Source organism: Aythya ferina, assembly GCF_964211825.1.
Source record: "Aythya ferina genome assembly, chromosome: 4".
NCBI lineage: Eukaryota > Metazoa > Chordata > Aves > Anseriformes > Anatidae > Aythya > Aythya ferina.
The window spans coordinates 52,819,675-52,839,118 of NC_140300.1; the positions used below are offsets into that span (position 1 = coordinate 52,819,675).

Here is a 19,444-nt window from a genome sequence, read left to right on the forward strand (position 1 = left end):
GTGGCTCCAGGAAAAGATTTGGGAGCCAAAATAAGTACCCAAATCAATGTAATTCTTGTAAAACTTTTTGGTGAAAAAAGTTACTCAGTTTTTCTATCTGTAGACAGAATACATGTATTGATACTGGAATACTGTAACAAGTCCTGTTGTTTATTTTTAGAGAGCTATTGAAAAATGAAAACGGGCAAATAAATATACTACAAATAAAATATCTTACAAAGAGAAACTTAATATTTTATCTGTTATTCTTCAAAAAAGAAAAAAAAAAAGAAGAAGATTGACAGGTAACATGTTTATATGTATGAGAGAAAACAGTGTTTACATGTATAATCCTTCACATATCAGAGAAATGCAATTCCAGTTTTAGAAAATGGAAGCTAAAATGAGACAAATACAAATAAAAATTGAGTTCCAACTTCTAATAAGAGAAACCACCAGAAGCATCTATAAAACGAATTGGTCCCTTCTGTTCTTGTTGCCTCCCTTCCCATCTTTTAGCCTAAATCAGCCATCCTTCTGGTGGACATATATCAACAAACCTCCAGCTGCTTTAATTCAAATGGAAGTCCATTCACAAAGAGCTGGCTGAAATACTGTGCCTTCTGAAATAAGAGTGGTCTAACTAGTCTGATGATCCAAGAGCCCATCTTGAGCTCAAGTTTTCCTATCACATTTTTGGTTGAAATACTAGTGTCACTGCATGCCTAACATCTTAATGCAGCTACCTTAACTATGAGCATGTCACAGATGTGCAAATTAGTTGACATGTTTGTTGGTATAACCAGTGACATATGCAGTATACACAGAAGGGATTGGATGTCTACACAGAGTGAACATCATACCCATCTATTAAGATGGTATCTTCTTTCCTAAAAGGAAAACAAGAACAAAGCTACTATTGTTATGATCCTTTTCCAAATCCAATAGAATAAATTGCTAACATTGAAAATTCAATGTTTTATGCTTTTATGATAAATCTCAGTTTTGCTTTAACCACCTCATCTCTCTGTAAATATTCATTTTAAAATGAAGAATTTTACCTGATGCCCTTATGAAAAAAAATCAGACTATTCAACTCTAAAATAACTCTAACTGATTAATATTTCTCTCTGTTATAGACTTGACATTGCTATTTTATGATAAAGGTAATACAAGATGGTCCAGACAGCAAGAAAAGTGGAACCTAGTATAAAAAGGCAGATACTAGCACTGAATTTGATTTTCATGGTGTGTTTATGTTCATGGTAGTAAATGAGAAAAGTAGCTTAAATTCTTTATATAGGCATTATCATAAAGAATATTAGACTTCCAAGAAGCTACTGTTAGGTATGGGAATAAAGGGAAAAGAAAGGATGAATAGATTAGATTTTAGCTAGCAAACAGGACAGAGAAACAGTTAAGCAAAGATAGAAATGGAATGAAAACTGGATAGATTTCTGAAAAAAAAAAAAAAAAAAAAAAAAAAAAAAAAAAAAAAAAGATTATAGATTGAGATGAGAAAATTCTGGTACCACCAAAAGGAAGAACTACACCACATCTAGAAAAAGTATCCTAGCTAGAAAAAGGCTCCACTTGGTCAAGCAGCGCAGAAGTAGTATTTTGAGTAAAGGATGGCTAGTGCCTTGTCCTCCCAGAAAATCTATTTCTTGGTGGTTGAGAATGCACCAGATGATCTAGCTATGAAGCAGGATGCAAGGAAGGAAAAGGCATATAAAATGAATCATATGTATTTGAAAAACAACAGAATGCAAATCAAGGCAACATAAATTAAAGAGAGAGGGAGAGAAAGTTACTCCAGGGGCTTTATTCCCCTCCCCCCACAGGATACAAGCTATTTCCTTTGACTTTTGCAATAGTAATTTCAGAATTCTACTTCTGGCACAGTCTGAACTGATGTATTTTCAGCACTTGGCAAGAAGACATTTAGAAGATAGAGGTTGTTCTTTTACTTGAGACAGGGAATTCAACTTCTTGTGCTGTGACAGTAAAAAATGCATTTCTCCACTGAGGTCATCACTGCACAGACAACAGTAAATTTGGCATTTCCTAATTTATTTATTTATTTATGTTTCACTTTACAACCTAAATAACTTTCTTCTCTTCATTGAGTAATGTCCACATGGAGTCCATTTTTATTGTGCGCGTGCTCAAGCCTAGCTTCAGGCACAAGGAGCACATACAGTCCAAGAATGGACTACATGTGGATAACACATTTCAAAGACATACGGATTCTGAGAGGTAAGTCCTTACTAATGTACATTTTGCTGTGCAGTATTTAGTAACTGAAGATGGAGTTCTCTGACCATTGCCAATGCAAATTGCTGATCTGTCATAATTTGCAGTGGATAGACCTGGTTCTGACTTCTCCTAAAATTTTCATTACTGAGCAATTCTACAAAGTACTTTGTAGATAAATTAATAATTCAATATGACAGAAGTATGTCTTCCCTTTATAAAGAATGTCAAGCTGACTAAAGAGTGAAAAAAATTTTTTTGAATAATTGACATCAACATATTATATTTTTTAAATAACTATATGCAATGTTATATAAAAGTGCTAAACAACATGACCAGGAGTAATAGCAAAGGGAAAGGCTATAGCTTTAATTTATGAAAGCAGATATAGGATATAGGAATAGCCATACTGGCTTAGATCAAAGCCCCAGTCTGTAACAGTGACCAGTAGCAGATGTTACAGGAACATAAGAAAGAGATGGTGAGCCCTCCTTTTTTATGCAGTCAGACACTGTAAGTTTGTACAGCCAGACTCCTGAGGAGGGCCAGATATGCAACAAGGTAACAACTGGCTGATATCTTTACCTGTTTCTTAACAGAATTCTTCACTTTCCAGAGTCATGTTTCATGCTGTGAAAGATTGTATTCTCTTGACAGAAGATGAGAAGAGGTTTTATATATCGCTAATATTCACTAAGCAAGAAGTATCACGCCCTTCAGAGAAGCTACATCACACTGGATGCCAAGATCAAGCAAAAAAACTCAGTGTAAACCTGAGTTCATTCCTATTGTATACAACAAAACCACTGAGATTGCTGAGTGTCTGCCATCTTTCAGTGTCAGTATATAAAATTCACAGACCCAGTCAGATAACTGACCTATATTGAACTGACAAATTGCAACTTTGATTTTTAGCTTTATCTAGTATTAAAGGTAGAAGTAAAGTGCAATTTAAGAAAAATAAAATACTTAAAATGTGCATTTTAAATCACTAAATGGTGTCATTTCTTCTTTGCAAGAGAGGATGCTTGTGATAGTTATACTGTTACATAAGAAATATATTTCCAGTAGTTTATTTATTTCAGGGCTTGCTCTGTGAGTAACTACAATTTTTAAAATATTGGTAACTTTAAAAATTTCAGACTGTAGTTACCCTTTTAAGTAGTGGCCAATGGCTGTCAACATGCATCATTACAGACCTTTGGAAATCAGATATATGTAGCTGTCAGATACAAAGTAGGAAAAGGGGAGAATTGAAATCAAGGCTAAACTGTACCTAGTCTGGATCTTTCTTTACAGATCTGATGAAGATAATCTAAACCCACTTTTTTTTTTTTTCTTTTTTTCTTTTTTTCTTTTTTTTTTTTCCTATCTTATTAAAGCCAAAGTAGAGGTTTTACCTGTTTCTAAACAGTAGAGGTTTTACCTGGTTCTAAAATACTTCCTAAAATACTTCCCCTCATACCTGTTAAAATTGTTTTGACTAAAAGCTCTGTTTTAAGGTTATTTTTTTCTTCATTATTAAATTGTGTTGGAGTTAATCCAATGATCTTCCTGTTTGTCTACAGTATGCATAGAGTAAAACAAAACACATTAGTTTTGCCTTAGCGAGGCATTAAGGAAAAAAAAAAAAAAAAAAAAAAAGGAATTACAGCTTTTTTCTTACACTATTATGAACAAGGTGTGGGACTTCCCACCTTTGAATCTTGCAAGGAAATAAGGCAAGGAAACTAAAGTGTTTTATTCACTCTGTACTGGAAAACTGGATAAGCTCAAAGAAAATGTAGCTAACAGCAAGCTCAAGGCAGGATTCATATTCCAGTAACTTTAGAAATCAAAACCCACCTTTGCATTAATCCAGTCTTCTGCCATCATGTTTCCATTGAAAATGGCAAAGTTATGCTGAAGTAAAGTTAGGGAACAGTTTAGTACTTAGCTTGGAGGTGATCATGGAACCAGAGGTAGAACTACATCTCCCAGATCTCTGTCTGCTTCCTCCTTTTTTTACCCTCTGGTTTGCAGAATACTTGTGTTTTCTGAAGCACTGTATCTGCTCTTTTTCTTTCGAGACCATAGTATCTCCTGGCTGTGATCCCTTGAACCACAATGAATCACAGATACATAACATCCTATACATAGTGGTCTCTTCTCTTTTCTGCTTGCCAAGAAAAACTTAAGATCTTTTTGATGGTCAAATCCACAGAAGAGTGGCAGGTCACACTGATGGGATGTGTGTTACTGCCTTTGGCACAGACCAGAATGCCATGAGAACAGATTAGACATGCTGCAGACTGAAAAATTGTCCCAGAGCAGAGAACCAGATATAGAAAAGTGTTCTCAGTATAATAGCTTTTTTTTTTTCTTCTAGGAGTTTAATGCTGAATGATGTTTTCCAATCAAACTAATAAATAAGAGCTTGGATTTATCCCCAAAAATATGAAGAGGAGAAATACAAGAAGGAATATTCTAATTTTCTTTACTCTTCAAAGAGAAAAACAAAGATTTATTTACTCAAGAGCACAGAATGCTATATTGAAAGCTATAATGAAAAGTCAGAACTTTGAACAATACTGGGGGTGTCTGACTTCATTAGAATGTCTGAATACTAGCTTGGAGGGAAAATCAGGTCTTGTGTGGAAGGAGTATGGTAAAGTGAGTCAATGTTCAATTCTTTCTGCTTCCACACTTCCCCAGATGAGAAAGGGTTAAGCATGAGTTAGGGATGCATGCGAAAATATATGGATGAAGTAGGAAAAAAAAATCTCTTCTAGTTTGAGCCACTCCATCTGTTCCCTTAATTCAGTGGCAGACCTTGACTGGACCCTGGGATCTGCTAGTCCCACACTTCACACAACTTCTCTCTGTAAATTAAGTTGTTGGCCTGTGTTGCTGAGGGTTTAGGAAGGTGAGTGATGACCTTGGTTTGAGTATGTTTGTATAGAAACATGTCACTTCAGGATGATGTCTTTCCTCCTGGGACATAGGGCCCAATACTAACCATTTGTTAAGAAAATACCAAAGCTAAACATATCCAGTGTATGAAAGGATCCAACACCCTTGCCAAGTGTAACTTTCACTCATCTTTGAAACATCAATGTACACTGTATTTTAAAGGTTATTTTTAGCACTTGTCTTTTAAACTGTTTCCCATCTGATGTTAACATCTTGCAACTTTAAAACTAATATGAGTTATTTTTATTATTAAAATGGGAAATCACTTTAATATATTGTAGTATGGCAATATGTTTAATATATGTTTTAAAAAGGAGATCTAAAATAGTATTTATGCTCAGGAATGAGAACACATAATACCAAAGAAGCCACATAATGCTTTCAAGTTCTATGTTTCTTTATATAGCAAAGATTAAAAATAAAATTTTAAGGAGGATATAGTTGTTAGCATTTTTTCCCCTATTTTCCTTGCAGTATTTTCCATGCATTCATCTGTATTCCTGAGTTCTAATATAGGCATACTGATGTTTGAAGAACTCATTGTTCTTGTTTGATTTTCTGAGAAATATTGTTTTTTAATTTGCAGTTGTCTTGCAGCATTAATTTTGAAACTGGATGAAGTCCTCTTGTAATCCCATGCAGGTTTGGTCAGATCAGTAGTATACCTTAATTCATGATGTCCACAAGAAAACAATGAAAGATAAATTTGCATTAGAAATATATTTTTTTTTTCAAACCAGGTAGTCTTAAAACTGAATTCCCAAGTGTGGCTTTAGATACCTAATTTTAGGCATCTGAGTCAGAAAATGTTGACCTTGCTTTATATTCCTATTTAAGATTGATTAATGTACAGTCAGGATGTTTTTCCATACAGCCAGCCTATAAATGTTACCTTTCTAAAGTTCAGCCCATACTTATTTGGTATATCTTTAAATAATTTATCTTCCTTTCTTACACTCTTTAAATATTTCATCCTATTTTAGGTTATGAAATGATTGTGAACTGATTTGGCTCTAGAGCTTCTCCGAATTATGAGGCGTAGCTGGCGTGGGGGACAGCCCTTTGTTTAAACAGGAAAGAATGAAATCTTAGCACCATTAGAGTCAATGGGAGCTCTGCCACTGACTTCCACGTGGCCTGGATTTTACCCAGTGAACCACCTTTGCTCTTAAGTGAAGTAAATCAAGCAGGACTGCACCAAAGTCTGTGAGAGTACAAAACAAGAAACCAGTATGTGAAATCAGACAAAAAATGGCAGAAGAACAGTTAAAGGCCAGTCAAAATAAAGTACCTGTATTAAAAGAGCGTGCACTGTAACATCTTTTGCCCTGAAAATTTTTCTCTAGAACTATATTTCAGGAAAGACGGTCTACTGCCATGTTGAACCATTCTCAATGGATACACTGTAGAAAGTAAATAAGAATGCTTTTTTTTTTTTTTTTTTTTTTTTTTTTTTGTATCTCCTGTAATGGAGTAAATAAATTATCTAAAACTGATCACAAACCATTTCAAAATGTCTCTTTTCCTCCACATGTAAATCATCTTTTTTGTCATACCTGAACTTTTAAAAATATTAAAAGCCTGCTCACAGCAACATAAACAGAAAAACAGCAACATGTTTTGGTGTTTCCTCTTGTGCGACTGTGTCCTTAGATTTCTTCTGTTGAAAGAACTGTATTAGGAATGACTTAATGTAGAGAATGCACTCAAGCTCTTTAGCTATAAATGAATTTTATTTACAACCAGTTTTGTATATTTTTTGTGGAAGCTATTATTCCATTACTTTTCACGTAAGTCAAGGAAGAAAAAGAAAAAAAAAGAAAAAAAAAAAAAAAAGGAAGAAAGGAAAAAAAGAAGAAAGAAAAGAAAGAAAGGGAAAAGAAAAGGAAGGAAGGAAGGAAGGAAGGAAGGAAGGAAGGAAGGAAGGAAGGAAGGAAGGAAGGAAGGAAGGAAGGAAGGAAGGAAGGAAGGAAGGAAGGAAGGAAGGAAGGAAGGAAGGAAGGAAGGAAGGAAGGAAGGAAGAAGTACTTGAGTAGAAAAGTGGTAAATAAAGGTCATTTCACTCAAGAGAAATCATGTTTTAGTCACGCTAGCCCTGGAGAACAGAAATAAAGGATTGGACAGTTATCTGCAGAAATGCTCAAAATGTTTTCTGGGTGAGAAAACACTTTCAAATTAATAAATTACTAAACCGTCAAATAAACAGAATAAAATGTTAAGTGCATTTTGTTTTATACTGAACATAAAGAAGAGAATAACAGACTCTTTTAACTGCAACCAGGATAGCATTCCCAACATAACTTCAAGAGATGCAGAAGTCTGTGTGGTAAAAGGGCCACAGATAGATGTCCTTCCGTGTAGATTGGGAATTCCCACTCTGTGCGAATTGGGTGCAACCATCATATTTCAATGGATAGAACTCAAAACTTTTAAAACCTTCTTGTAACTTCAGAGATGTCTCAGAATTTGAGCTTTCATTTGGAAGACAAGTGTAAATTATGGGGCCATGTGAAATACAGAGTGGCACCAGACAAGCTCTGGAGGTGTGTGGGGCCTAGTTATCAGCCTGATTTTACTTTTAATTTATATGTTGGACTCCGAGTTGCTGCAGTTAAAGAGGTGGATTCTACTCTGTGGAAACTTTTCAGCGAAGTGGGTGGGTGAATGAGCTGGTTGTCTGAAGTTACTTCATCTTGAGGAGTCAAAACCCAGACACAGGTGCTCTGCTGTTCCATCAGTGAGCAGAGTTTTTCATCCTCTGTTGAGTTGGCCAGAGCTCAGACTTCCCACTCTACCCTACCATGTGTTGGTTTTCTTTAGTAAAAAGTTTTGTTAGTCTTATTCTTTATAGAGGAGAGATAGACAGAAGTCTTCCATGGATTATGAAGTTCCTCTCTTTTTGGGCTAGTAGCAAATGCCATAGAAACGAAATGAGAAATTAAAACAGCAGCTATTGAATATGTGACAGATCTGTGAACATTTCAGACTTTTTCCGTGACAGAAACCCCTTAGGTGAGAATCTCCATCTACTTGGTCACCATCCCTACCCATAGAGTAAAGGTAGTTCCCCATTTTAAATCGGTCCAATTGCTACACAGGTGAAGCATTTTTCCATGGTAGCTGGAGAACAGCTGCTCCTTCTGCTTCTCTATTTCTTGCTCTGTTTCCTCCCACTGCCTCTTGCTGCCAGGTCTGAGGACAAGTGAGATCCTCCTGGCCAATGCTTAAATATAAGACATGAAGAATTACTTAAATTTATTTCCTTTTACTCCTTACTCCTGTTTCTTCAAGAATTCTGATACAGAACAGCAAATGATGAAAATTGAGTAACAGAGTCTTCAAAGAAGGACTTTAAAAAGAGACAATAGTACTAAGGGTTAGGAATATCTTGCTCCTCTTCTTTCTCCCTCTGAGTTGTATGAAGATATTCTGGCTTGTGTGGAGCTGGCACAATTGTACCAGGTTTTTAAGAGTACATTAGCTTACCTCAGTTTAAGCACTCACAAGCAATGCTTCCTTTCCTTAGGGCTTGTTATAGTATCCTCCCAGATAGAGAAAAGATGCATGGACTAAACAAAACCAGTTTGTACTTGACACTTTGGGTCAATTTACAAGCCTGCTTGAAGACTTAAATGAGCTCTTGTCTTTAAGAGCTCCCTGTGTGGTGTGTTGTCTGCTTGTCAAGTATGTATATTTTAAAACTGACTAATTCAGAGCTGAGAAAATGCTGTTTTCTTCTTCATCTTTTTTTTCTTCAGTAACCTTTCTGCAGATAAACTATCAGCAAACAACATCTCTTAAATTTAATTTATTTCTTACTATATTTATCACTGGTATAGTAGCCTTGTTGAATTATTTTTAGCCATGATTAGTAGCGGTATCTGTAGATACTGTATATTTCCATAGCCGTAAGGCCTGAGCAACCATAGGGACTAAACAGAAGAGCAACAGCAGAGAAGTATATCTTAAATGTCTTCTCTCTGTATATTTATTAATGCTGCTGTAGAGAAACAGAAGGGAAACTAGGTAAACCCTGAACACTTCAGATTTTATCTAAACATTTGGGATTAAAATGATATGTCTGTGTTTTCTATGTCCTTTTACAGTTTTCTGTCATTTAAGTAAAGACAAGTGTTTTGTTTTCAATCAGTAGATTTGCAGTTTATGCGACTATATCACCTCAGGATCCTCCCTAGAATTAATTGTTCTGCTAAAATATGAGAAGTGTGACTCTATACCACATGCAGACTAGAAAATAATGGCTTGACATTTTAAACCAGACTTTCTCCAAATATATTTTTAGTCACATTTTAGAGGAGAAGTCTGCAGATGTCAGTCAGTGTTCATGTGCATGCCTGTGACTACGTTTCTATTTTATTAAGTTTAATGTTGCTTCTCAGTATTTCAAAGATATAGGAAAAAATGTTAATGAAAAAGATATATTTCTATGGCAAGTACATGACAATGTAAACAGAAAACAGGTCTAGTTTTCAAAATCCAGATTTGGGTGCCACTTTTTTTCAGAAGTTGATAATTTACACTCCTCTGCTCCCTTTTTGAGATGAACTTAAAGTGTGAAATTTTGGCACAACTGATGTCTGCATTTGTCATGCTGTTTTCCCAAACTGGGATGTTTGGATTTGTATCCTGATGGACATGTTCTGTAACAAATTATGAGGGTGTCTCTTGGCAGGCTGTCTGAGATTTTCCACTGTACATTTAATTTTTAGTGATGTTCTTCTGTCTTTGCTAAGATTTATATCACCAAAAATAAGAAATAAGAAAACCACCCACCAGTAGAGTATCTAGAGAACATATCAATGTTTAACACTTGAACCCCTATGGTAAGTGGTGTCTTGCATGTATACAGACAAGGAATTTTCTAATATATAAGCAATTGATCTAAATTTGAAATAATGATCCCTTAATTCAAGGTATTTTGGGTATGTTATGATCAAATGGAAGAGAAATTTTCTTCTTAAGTCTCCTAAAAGAGTCCTTTAGATTTTAGAAATTGTGAATAAAATGTGTAATACAATCAGAAACTAAGTTAATAACTTATAAAATATGTGGGGTTTTTTTGTTTGTTTGTTTGTTTTTTAACTAAGAAATGTAATAATTTCAACCATCTGACTTAAGTAGTGATGGCAGACTGCTAAATGTATTAAGCACAACAGAAATTATCACAATACTTTCCAACAGTGATGGAATAATAATTTAAAATAATTTCTCTACCATGTGGCATGTTAAATAATGATCTCAGGAGAAAAAAGTAAGAGAAATTAATTTAATAGAATGCTACAAAAGTTGTTCACTATTAACCTTACAGAACATTGTATGGAAACTTTCATTTCTTAGTGACCTATATTTCTTAGTGACCAAATTTTATTTGCTTCTTTTTGATTTAACACTTAGATTAGATGGATGAATATTGCAAAAACGGTGTGTAATAGGATTTTATTTTAGGGGTTTCTATTGCCACCTAGCGGCTACCCTCCTTCCTGTGCCCTAGCAGGAGTTTTCAAAAGATTCTCAGTTGTGTGGAGCAAATTATTTTACTGACAAGTGAGAGAAGGACGCAAGTGATTTCATTCTTTAAACTTATATAAAGTAGAAAGTAATTAATTTAAGTTTCCTTATTATGCAGACTTCAAGAAAATTCCTAGAGCAACAAAGATATATTCCATCTCATATAAATTAAGACCCATAAAATACCTTAGTAATGAATGCTAAGAAAAGGAAAACCTGTACCAACATGCATTTCTTTTTGTTTGAAACAGATGATAAGAGTTTGATGTGGTTCTGTCTTGGGTGAGTTTTCATCTCTTGAAGCATGCTCTGATTTCACAGGAATTGATCTGTTTTTACCACTGGAGCAGAAACTCTTTGTACTCTTCTAAAAGACTGAGCAACTGTTCATGTTGCTCTTGAAAAGGTATGTTGAGAAGAATCATAAGAAATATCATGTCTTCAGTTCTGGTTAGTTTTCCTTGATAACAGCAATTATAAAACAATTTTCTGAGCTTTTCCACTTGCACACTGACAGCTGAGAGTTAAAATAAAAATTAATATAGTGTTCCAAAGTGAGAGTCTGAGTCACCTCTAATTTATGCCAATATAAAGTCTGAGCAAGCACTGAAATCAGTGGAGATACTCATACCTGTGGAGGTAAGATTTGCTGTACATAGAATTAGAAACAATCCCACAAACTTGAATAATGCCCAGAAGTTTTATTTTGTATGTGGTCTCACATGTATAATGTGGTAATCTAACATAGATTATACACACGTATGTAACACCTGCACTTAAGAGCTCTTTGTATTAGGGTTTTATTTGCCCACAAAATAGTTTTTTTATAATATCCTTCCTTTTGAATCAAAAAGTTTCCTTCAAATAAATTGCCATTATTTTCAGTACAGGCTAAAGAAAAATAAAATAAAAAAAGAGAGAGAGAGAGAAATTTTATTTCTTTAAAGTTCTATTTTAATGATAAGTAAAAATTGTAAGCATTAATTTTGCCTCCACTAGTTAAACAGAAACTAGTGGTGTGTTCTGAGTGATAACCACTCCTCCTTTTAAAATAAACCACACAGTTTTGTCTTGGCAGACATTCAGCTCTAGTAGACTTATCTGCTTGTAAAGTTTTCCTTTGCATACATGGTCACTCAGTTTAAAGACATTTTTAAAGTATGGAGCAAGCTGTAAAATGGAAAAAAAGTGTGAAAGCATTGATATATATTCTATCTTTACCGCGTGTGTATAGAATTAACTCTCTCTTTTCCTGGTGAATGACTCCCCTAGATTTGGTATGCCTTTTCAGAGCCACAAGAATGGCCCATCTGAAATGCAGACTTCCTGCAGCTGGAGGCTTTGCTGGACGTTTTTAATATCAAGACTGACTGGGAGAAGGGGAACTACCAGGAGATGGGCATTGGCAGGGACATGCATTATTTTTCCCATTTGGTCAAAGTCTTCCTGTGTAACCTTGAGCAGTTCACTTAGGCTCAGATTTTCAGTCATTAAAGTACTCTAAGAGGTGCTTTTTAAATACTCAGCTTTAAAGCTCTAAAATAACATGCTCCACAGTAGCAGTTCTTTTCCCTGTCTTGTGCTAATTTATGGATATTTTTTTAGGAAGAGTAAAGCAGTTACCTGGCTTTTGTCTCTGTAAATCTTTCTGAAAGAATGCAAATTCTTGGAAGTTTAGTCTGTCCTTTCACAAAAGGATCTACCTCAGTTAGGATGAGGAGGCCTCTCACTGGTCTTAGACCTTAAGTCAATGACACATTTCAAGTGCTAAAATAAAACAGGAAACCAGTGTGGATGGCCATTCCTCAAACACTATAGACACTGAAACTTCTGATTGCAGAATGACAAATTGTAATATTTGTACCCTGAACAATGAATACAGTTGGTGGAGGAGACAGTATGCTACAGCAAGTGTTTAGGGACTATCTGTCAATCCTGCAGTGATGCTTGCTTGGTGGCTCCAGAACAGGAGCTAAGCTGAAAGACCTGGGAATAGTTATGTCTGTAGTGATTACTGATAGCAAGAGAGCCAGCAAGCACCAGCTGTGGCCTACAATTCTAGTTTTCTGATTCATATTCCATCTATCAACTTAGATAAGTGTGTGTATGTATATAGACATTGAATCAGAGCGTTGGAATCAAAAAATGTTAAATTCCCATTTCATAGAGAAAGTATTGTCCTTTTCCATTATTTCTTGAAGTGTTTCAAAGTTCATCCTTCCTATAGGCTTTGGTAGGTCAATCGATTTAAAATTAGATTTCTCACTATTTTTATTCTCCCTGGAAGTATTTTTCAGTTGAAAGCCCCATTTTTGCTAATGTGGTAATAACCATCTTCAAAGCACACTGAAAACATTTATCTATGCCTATTGCAGGTCACTTATTGCATTGTTGACTGAGTGTATTTGTGTGTGTGTATGTTGGGGTTGTTTTTTTTTGGAAACACAGCTTCCAAATATTTTTCTCAAATAACATTAGAAAATAAAAACCCTATCAGATTATATGTTCAAATTTGTCTGTTGTGTTTCAGTGTGACGAAGAGTACAAATACATGAATTTTAGGAGTGTTAGTAGCCAACTGGATAGTTTGCTTGGTTCAAGGCAGGACTTAATGGAAATTTGAGGTCACATTTGCAGCGCAGTAACATGATAAGTTTCTGGAGTGCTCTGTGCTGCCAGGTTAAGACATGGTTACAGGGCTAAGGCACTTTTGCTAGGTAGCCAGCATACTGCTTTCACCAGCAGTCACACACCAGCCAAATATAAACTTTCTCAGTGGGAGCAGCAGAGCAACGGTGTTTAAGCTACAGAAGGAAGCCTAAGAAAGATTTTTGTAAGAACATTAACATGGAAAAACTCAGCAGCTAATTGATAGGGTGAGAAGGTCACAGGGAAATGCTGGTCACTTGGATGCCTGAGATTGTAAATATCTTTCTGAAATGTTATGTCGTTTGTGTGGCTGCCATGAGTGAGCAAAAAAAGAGAATGAGGCATGTGGGAAAAGACTGAAATGGTCGAGGCACAGAGAAGTAAGTGCTTCTAGTTGTTCTCCAGCAAGGTCAGTGATTAATGATGGGCTTTTCTGAGCCTCTGGGTTGCCCAGGATATAGAAGCTCTGCAGCAGCCCTCTGGGATGAGCAGAGGCGAGGTCAGGAACTCTGATTCCCTGCATAGCAAGACGGCTGGGTCCTGTTCAAGTCCTCACCAGAAACTCTCTGATACCTCAACCCATACCATATTGTGTGCAGCAAAGATTTTCTTTAACAATTTAGGATGTTTTAGGCAATGGGAAAAATGATTTTTTTTTATTTTATTTATTTTTTTTTTAAGAAACTTGGTGTGAGGTTGAAATTTTGCTACCTTGCTGTTTTCTGGAGGTATGAAGGCAGTACTGCAGCAGCTTCTGAGATGTCTGTGATAGCAGCTGGCAGTGTGCAATATCTCCAAGATAGCCACAGGCAGCACACTCTTATTACATTTTGTTTGGGTTCTGCACATTTGTGAGTGCCCATAGGTATCTCCCTGGCCTGGATGCATCTGCTCTGTGTGGATTATCCCCTGAGTGACATGCCAAAAAGATGATGAGGATTGTTTGCCTGTCCACCATTACCAGGAGACGGAACAAAAAGCTATCAAGCTTCAGGCTTCCCCCTTCCCTGTTCTCTCAGTACCAATGCAGTAGTACATCGATTCTCTGATTTGGCGAAGTGCACAAGTGACTATGGCAAACCAGTAATCCTTTTCCCCTCCAGTGAGGCACAGCATGTGTTTAAATCCTATTAAAACCTGTTGGACTTAAACACATACTTAAAGTTAGGTGGAGTTGAAAGGCAGACATGGAAAATGAAATTGAAGAAATGTAATTCTGCCTGCTAGTTTAACAAAGGGCTAACTGCACACTTGGTGACTGTGGATTGCAGCAGCAGGATTTTATTGACCTTTCTGTTCATATGAAGACATTTTTGTAGGATCTATTAGTGAAGATCACCCAAGCTTCACAGGTATATTAAGATTCAGTGAGATCCTAATTGCCTTTCTTCCCCAGAAGTTTTGACAAAGTTGCATAATGGGCACAAGTGTGTGTTTTTTCTCCCACTAATTTTGAGTCCAGTAAAAGTACTTGCAGAGAGAGAGATGTCAGCCTCCTCTGAAGAGAGTTTGAATTTTGAATGGGTGTCCTCTGGAAAATTGTTCTTGTAAATTAACTTTCTTAAAAATAATTCCTGATCTCTTTGAGAATGGAAATGAAGCCTGATCCCAGTATCAAGGAAAATATTTTTTTCATTAATATCTTTACTTAAAACAAACAGACAAACACACTAAAACGTGTTTTCTACTAGTTGATGATTCTGAAACCAGCAAGTCATGTTCATGGCTGAACTGCGAGGAAAGTGCACTCAGACCCCCTGAGTATTGTACTGCTTTGCTCTCTGATGGCACACAGTTTGCTTCCTGGCAGAGATGGCAGAAGAAAAAAAAAAAAATAAAGAAAACAACCCTTAATGCTAAGGAACGAATGTGGAGCTCAACTTGAAATATAGGGAAGACAGTCTTTCAAAAGTTGTAGCTGCATTTAGCATCAGAGTTCATGAGATCCACATGTCCCATCTTCTTTTTCTACAAATCCCAGAGGGGAAAAGAAACATTTATTATGATAGCCTGAAAGGAAAAAAAAAAAAATGTCTGTTCATCAATTTCCCCCTTCTTTTAAGAGATAACCACTGACTCTACCCGTATGTTATCTTTATCCTGAGGCAGCAAATTTATCATAATTTATTCTGGTATATTCTAAATTTACCATGTTGATTACCACTGTATAAACAACGTCTGGCATTTGCCTCAGCCAAAGAATTGAGGCTGGCGCTGATTTGGAGTAGAGATCTGTGGAAGAGCTTCAATTTACTGAAGTGGCTGTAATATCAGTACAAACACCAGAGATAGATAGCAAAGGATATGATGGTTTTAAAGGGAAAAAAAAAATAAGGATTCTTCTCATGTGTAATGCTAATGAGCCACTTACTGAAATGTATCTGTTTGGAGAGGGAAGTCCAAATGACACAAGGTTAAAAAACATTAGAAAGTGGTCTGCAAGTACAGTGGACTGGACTCTCTCATGGAAAAGCTGCTTTTAAGGCTTCTTAGGGATCAGTGGCTAAGGGTTAAGAAAATCGGGTTAAGAAAATCTTTTCGTAATTACTGCATACAAATATAAGCAGTAACATGAAAGCATTCTCATAAGGTTGGACTGAAACCAGTCCTAATCTTAGGGACTAGAAAGGATTTAAACCAAAAAAAGAGAGGGGGTTGCCTTAACTGGAGATAAATTTATATTTACAGGAAAAAGCAAACTGTTTGATGAAATGGCCCAAACTATATATTTACTGAAATATTATTGAAACTCCACACAAGAAAATAGGTGAAGTGAATCCTGTGTCTGTCCGCTCGTACAATCTCAATCTCTTTTCTTCACATCTCAACAGTAATTCTAATTTGCATGTCAAATTCTGAAATGAGAGTCTGAATTTATGCACAAAGCTTAGAAATAATATAATTAATGAGCTCTTTTATAGAAAAAGCATATTCAGGATTTCATTTGTTACCCTCTTTCTTGGTATTCTGTTTCTCTGTTTTGTGCAGTGTATTTATCTCAGAACTACCTCTTCTCCATTGGTACTGGGGGTGAGTTGCAACTGGATTTAATGAGGCCACAAATGTCTAAATGACATCCCTGACCAGGATTCCCATCTGTATTTTTTTTCTTTTTCCTTTGTATGGGACATTTCCTGACAAGGTACAAAGTGTGTGTATTAAATTTATTGCCCTAAAGAAAAACAAGAAAAAGAAAATAAAAGAACTAAATATATTACTCAATAGTTTATTATATGTTGCAGTTTCAGTGATGTGGTTTCCATTGTAAAAATAATAATAATTATTATTAATTATTAATTGTTAATTATTATTATAATAAAATTTAACAAATGATCAGCTTGCCAGATCAGAGCTATAGCTTGTGTGTTTGCTGATTAAAATGAAAAATTAGCTCCTGGTATGTGCAGAGTGCACGCTGTCATTATCTGCGTGAACACGAGAACTTCTGGGCAAGAACTGTGTACAAGCTTAGCGAATGCATCTCTGGAAGCATCTTTGAAAATCTGTCTCTAATATTCCTTGGTTTTGATTGGAATTTTTTTTATCTTTGCTTAATAGTCTTAAGAAAATCCAGACATGAACTATGTTTCTGATTTTCTGAGTTATGATAGACAGATAAATTCAAATTGTTTTCCTCCAGCTTGGCACTTTCTACTGATTCCATTGTATTCTGCTCTTCTTCCTGTACAGGCAATACTTAAATTTAATATCAAAATATGATTCATTACTAAATAGCGGTGAAGGAAATGGACAAGGATACTTTAGAGTGACATCAATAAATATACTTTCATTTGTTTTCAAAGACACAGTGCATACTAATGGAAGTGAAGGTGTTAAATGTAACTTGTATATAGGAGTTACAGTGTCAGAAAATTCTGAGTATTTGTCATAAAGCCATAATTTCCCTGAAGCTTATGCTTAACTTTGATTAGTCACATTGTATGAGTAGCTTCTTAAACTCATAACATTGGTTGCTTTATTTATCAAACTGGGATAAACAAAACTTTTCAGAATTAAGTATTGGAATGTATTTCTCACATATCAGTACTCAAATCTGTCATTTTAGTCTCCATTTAGCATCTTTGAGGCATTATATAATACATACATGTGTATATATATATAATTATAGTTAACGCAATAAACAGCATGATATGTCTTCCAAATAAGAAAAGGAAAATATGGGGAACTTTGTTAAAAATACATAAATAAGTAAATAAATAACAATAAATCAGAAGAATTCCAATGTGTGTTTGTAGATGTTGCCATGTAAATAGCAAGATCAAATCTCATCCATTCAGCCTATATCTAGTTAAGTGCAGCAGTATGCATTAACCTTTGCAGTCACCACCTCACCTCTAACATTACATGCTTGAAGGTGAGCACTTGCCTTCTGTGCTTGGCTAGTGTGGAATGTATGAAGCACGGTGATTTTCTTCTGAAATCCAAAGTTAGTAATTATGGTGTTTGGTCTTTAGAGGTTTGTTTTCTGATATAGAGAACCTTTTATACTACAGTAGTATGAAATCTGTTTTTTGTGGCTTGTTTTCTAGTTCCTGTCAACTAGGAAATGAGGTATTATGAGAAGAGCTGAAATTGTATGTTTTTCTGACTTTGAATTATTTGCTGGTGGGCTCAGAGGAAGCTATAAACCCCTGTAATTATAGGCAAAATCAGTCTCCCACCTCTCTGCATTGGTGAGGTAAGAAAGAAAAGAGGACATCAGGACTCAGCTCCAGCAGTGAGTGGCTCCTGGATCCCTGCAGCACATTTTAAGAATCCTGGTGAGTAGAGCTACAAAAGGCATTTAGGACAGCCAAAAGCGGCTCTGGGAGAAGTTCATTAATCAGCTTTGGCAGACCTCAGTGGCAACTTTGTTAAAGTCTGTGGAGCAACAGTGCTGACTGCTTCAGTTTCGTTCCTCTGCATTCTTTTTCCTGAGCATTTGGGCAGTTTTCTTTGGCACACGTGTTTTTCCTATGTTTTTCTAATAAATAAATAAATGTATAATCACAGTGTAGCTTCAGGTGCATACGTGTGCAACTCCATGGTATGTAACAGATGTGTATGTGTTTAGATCATGAACCGGTCTTTTGCCTGTGAGTTTGAAGCACGAATTAAAACAAGAGCAAATCTCTGAAAAAAAAAAAAAAAAAAAAAAAAAAAGTTTATATATCAAACAAAAGAAAAGCAATAAAAGGATTTACTCTTAAAGTAACAATACCCTGCATTCAGCAGATGTTGTAAAATCTCGCATCTGATAAGCCATACGCTGTGATTCTTTTCCCCTCCTTCTGCATTCCTGAATCTTAAACAAGGCTTGCTGTAAAGCTAAGGGTTTCTGTGAAGAATCCTTATGTGAGTTAATTTCTGTGTTGTATTATAAGTGGTTTCTTCATAAAAATCTCAAATATCAGCTTCTTTAAATGTTAAGTACATGTTTATAGGAATTGATTTTGATGGAGCAATTTAAAATGCTAAATTTCTCTTAATGCCATGACATTCTTCTGTGACTTGAAGACAGAGACGTGTTCCTATTTGATAGCTTCTGAATAATCCTTGCAATTAATATTGTATTTGGGATAGCTAAGGAAAGATACAATACCCCCTTCTGAACAGTTTGGAGGGTTTCCTATCTGGAAGACAGAGACTGAGTCTTTGTTAATGTTTCCTTTAAAGACCAATACTGTGGAATGTAATATTTAAATGGAGAGTTCATAACAAATGTGCTTTGCCAGGAAAATAAAGCTGTGCTAATCTGTTTTGTGGTGTAGCAGTCTCTTCTGTGACTTCAGCAGCTAAGCTGTATATCCATACCCCAATTTGGGAAGCACTTTGAGATCGTTTAGAACAGCATGGTTAAGAATAATATGATTTAAAAAAAAATAAAAAATAAAAAAATAAAACAAAAAACAGGTATTTTCATTCACACATTTCATGTACTGTCATGTCTCTAGTAAAGTCATGAAGATTGAAGTTCTTTCACAAAATACAATTTATCCTTAAAATACATGTAACATTGTTTTGTAATTTAGTGATTACTACCAAAATAAGCTAATCTTCATCCAAAAGAAGAGTGTCT

The 19,444-nt window shown here is 35.5% G+C and overlaps 1 long non-coding RNA gene across 1 annotated transcript in view; it reads left to right on the top strand.

Annotated features, from left to right (window-relative positions):
• Positions 1-19,124, top strand: part of LOC311436477 — a 138,264-nt gene extending 119,140 nt beyond the window's left edge. The window contains exons 4-5 of the long non-coding RNA XR_014692886.1: positions 10,968-11,122; positions 17,916-19,124. This is a non-coding gene — a long non-coding RNA (uncharacterized lncRNA). The remainder of the gene's footprint in view (positions 1-10,967; positions 11,123-17,915) is intronic.
• The last annotated feature ends 320 nt before the right edge of the window (positions 19,125-19,444 follow it).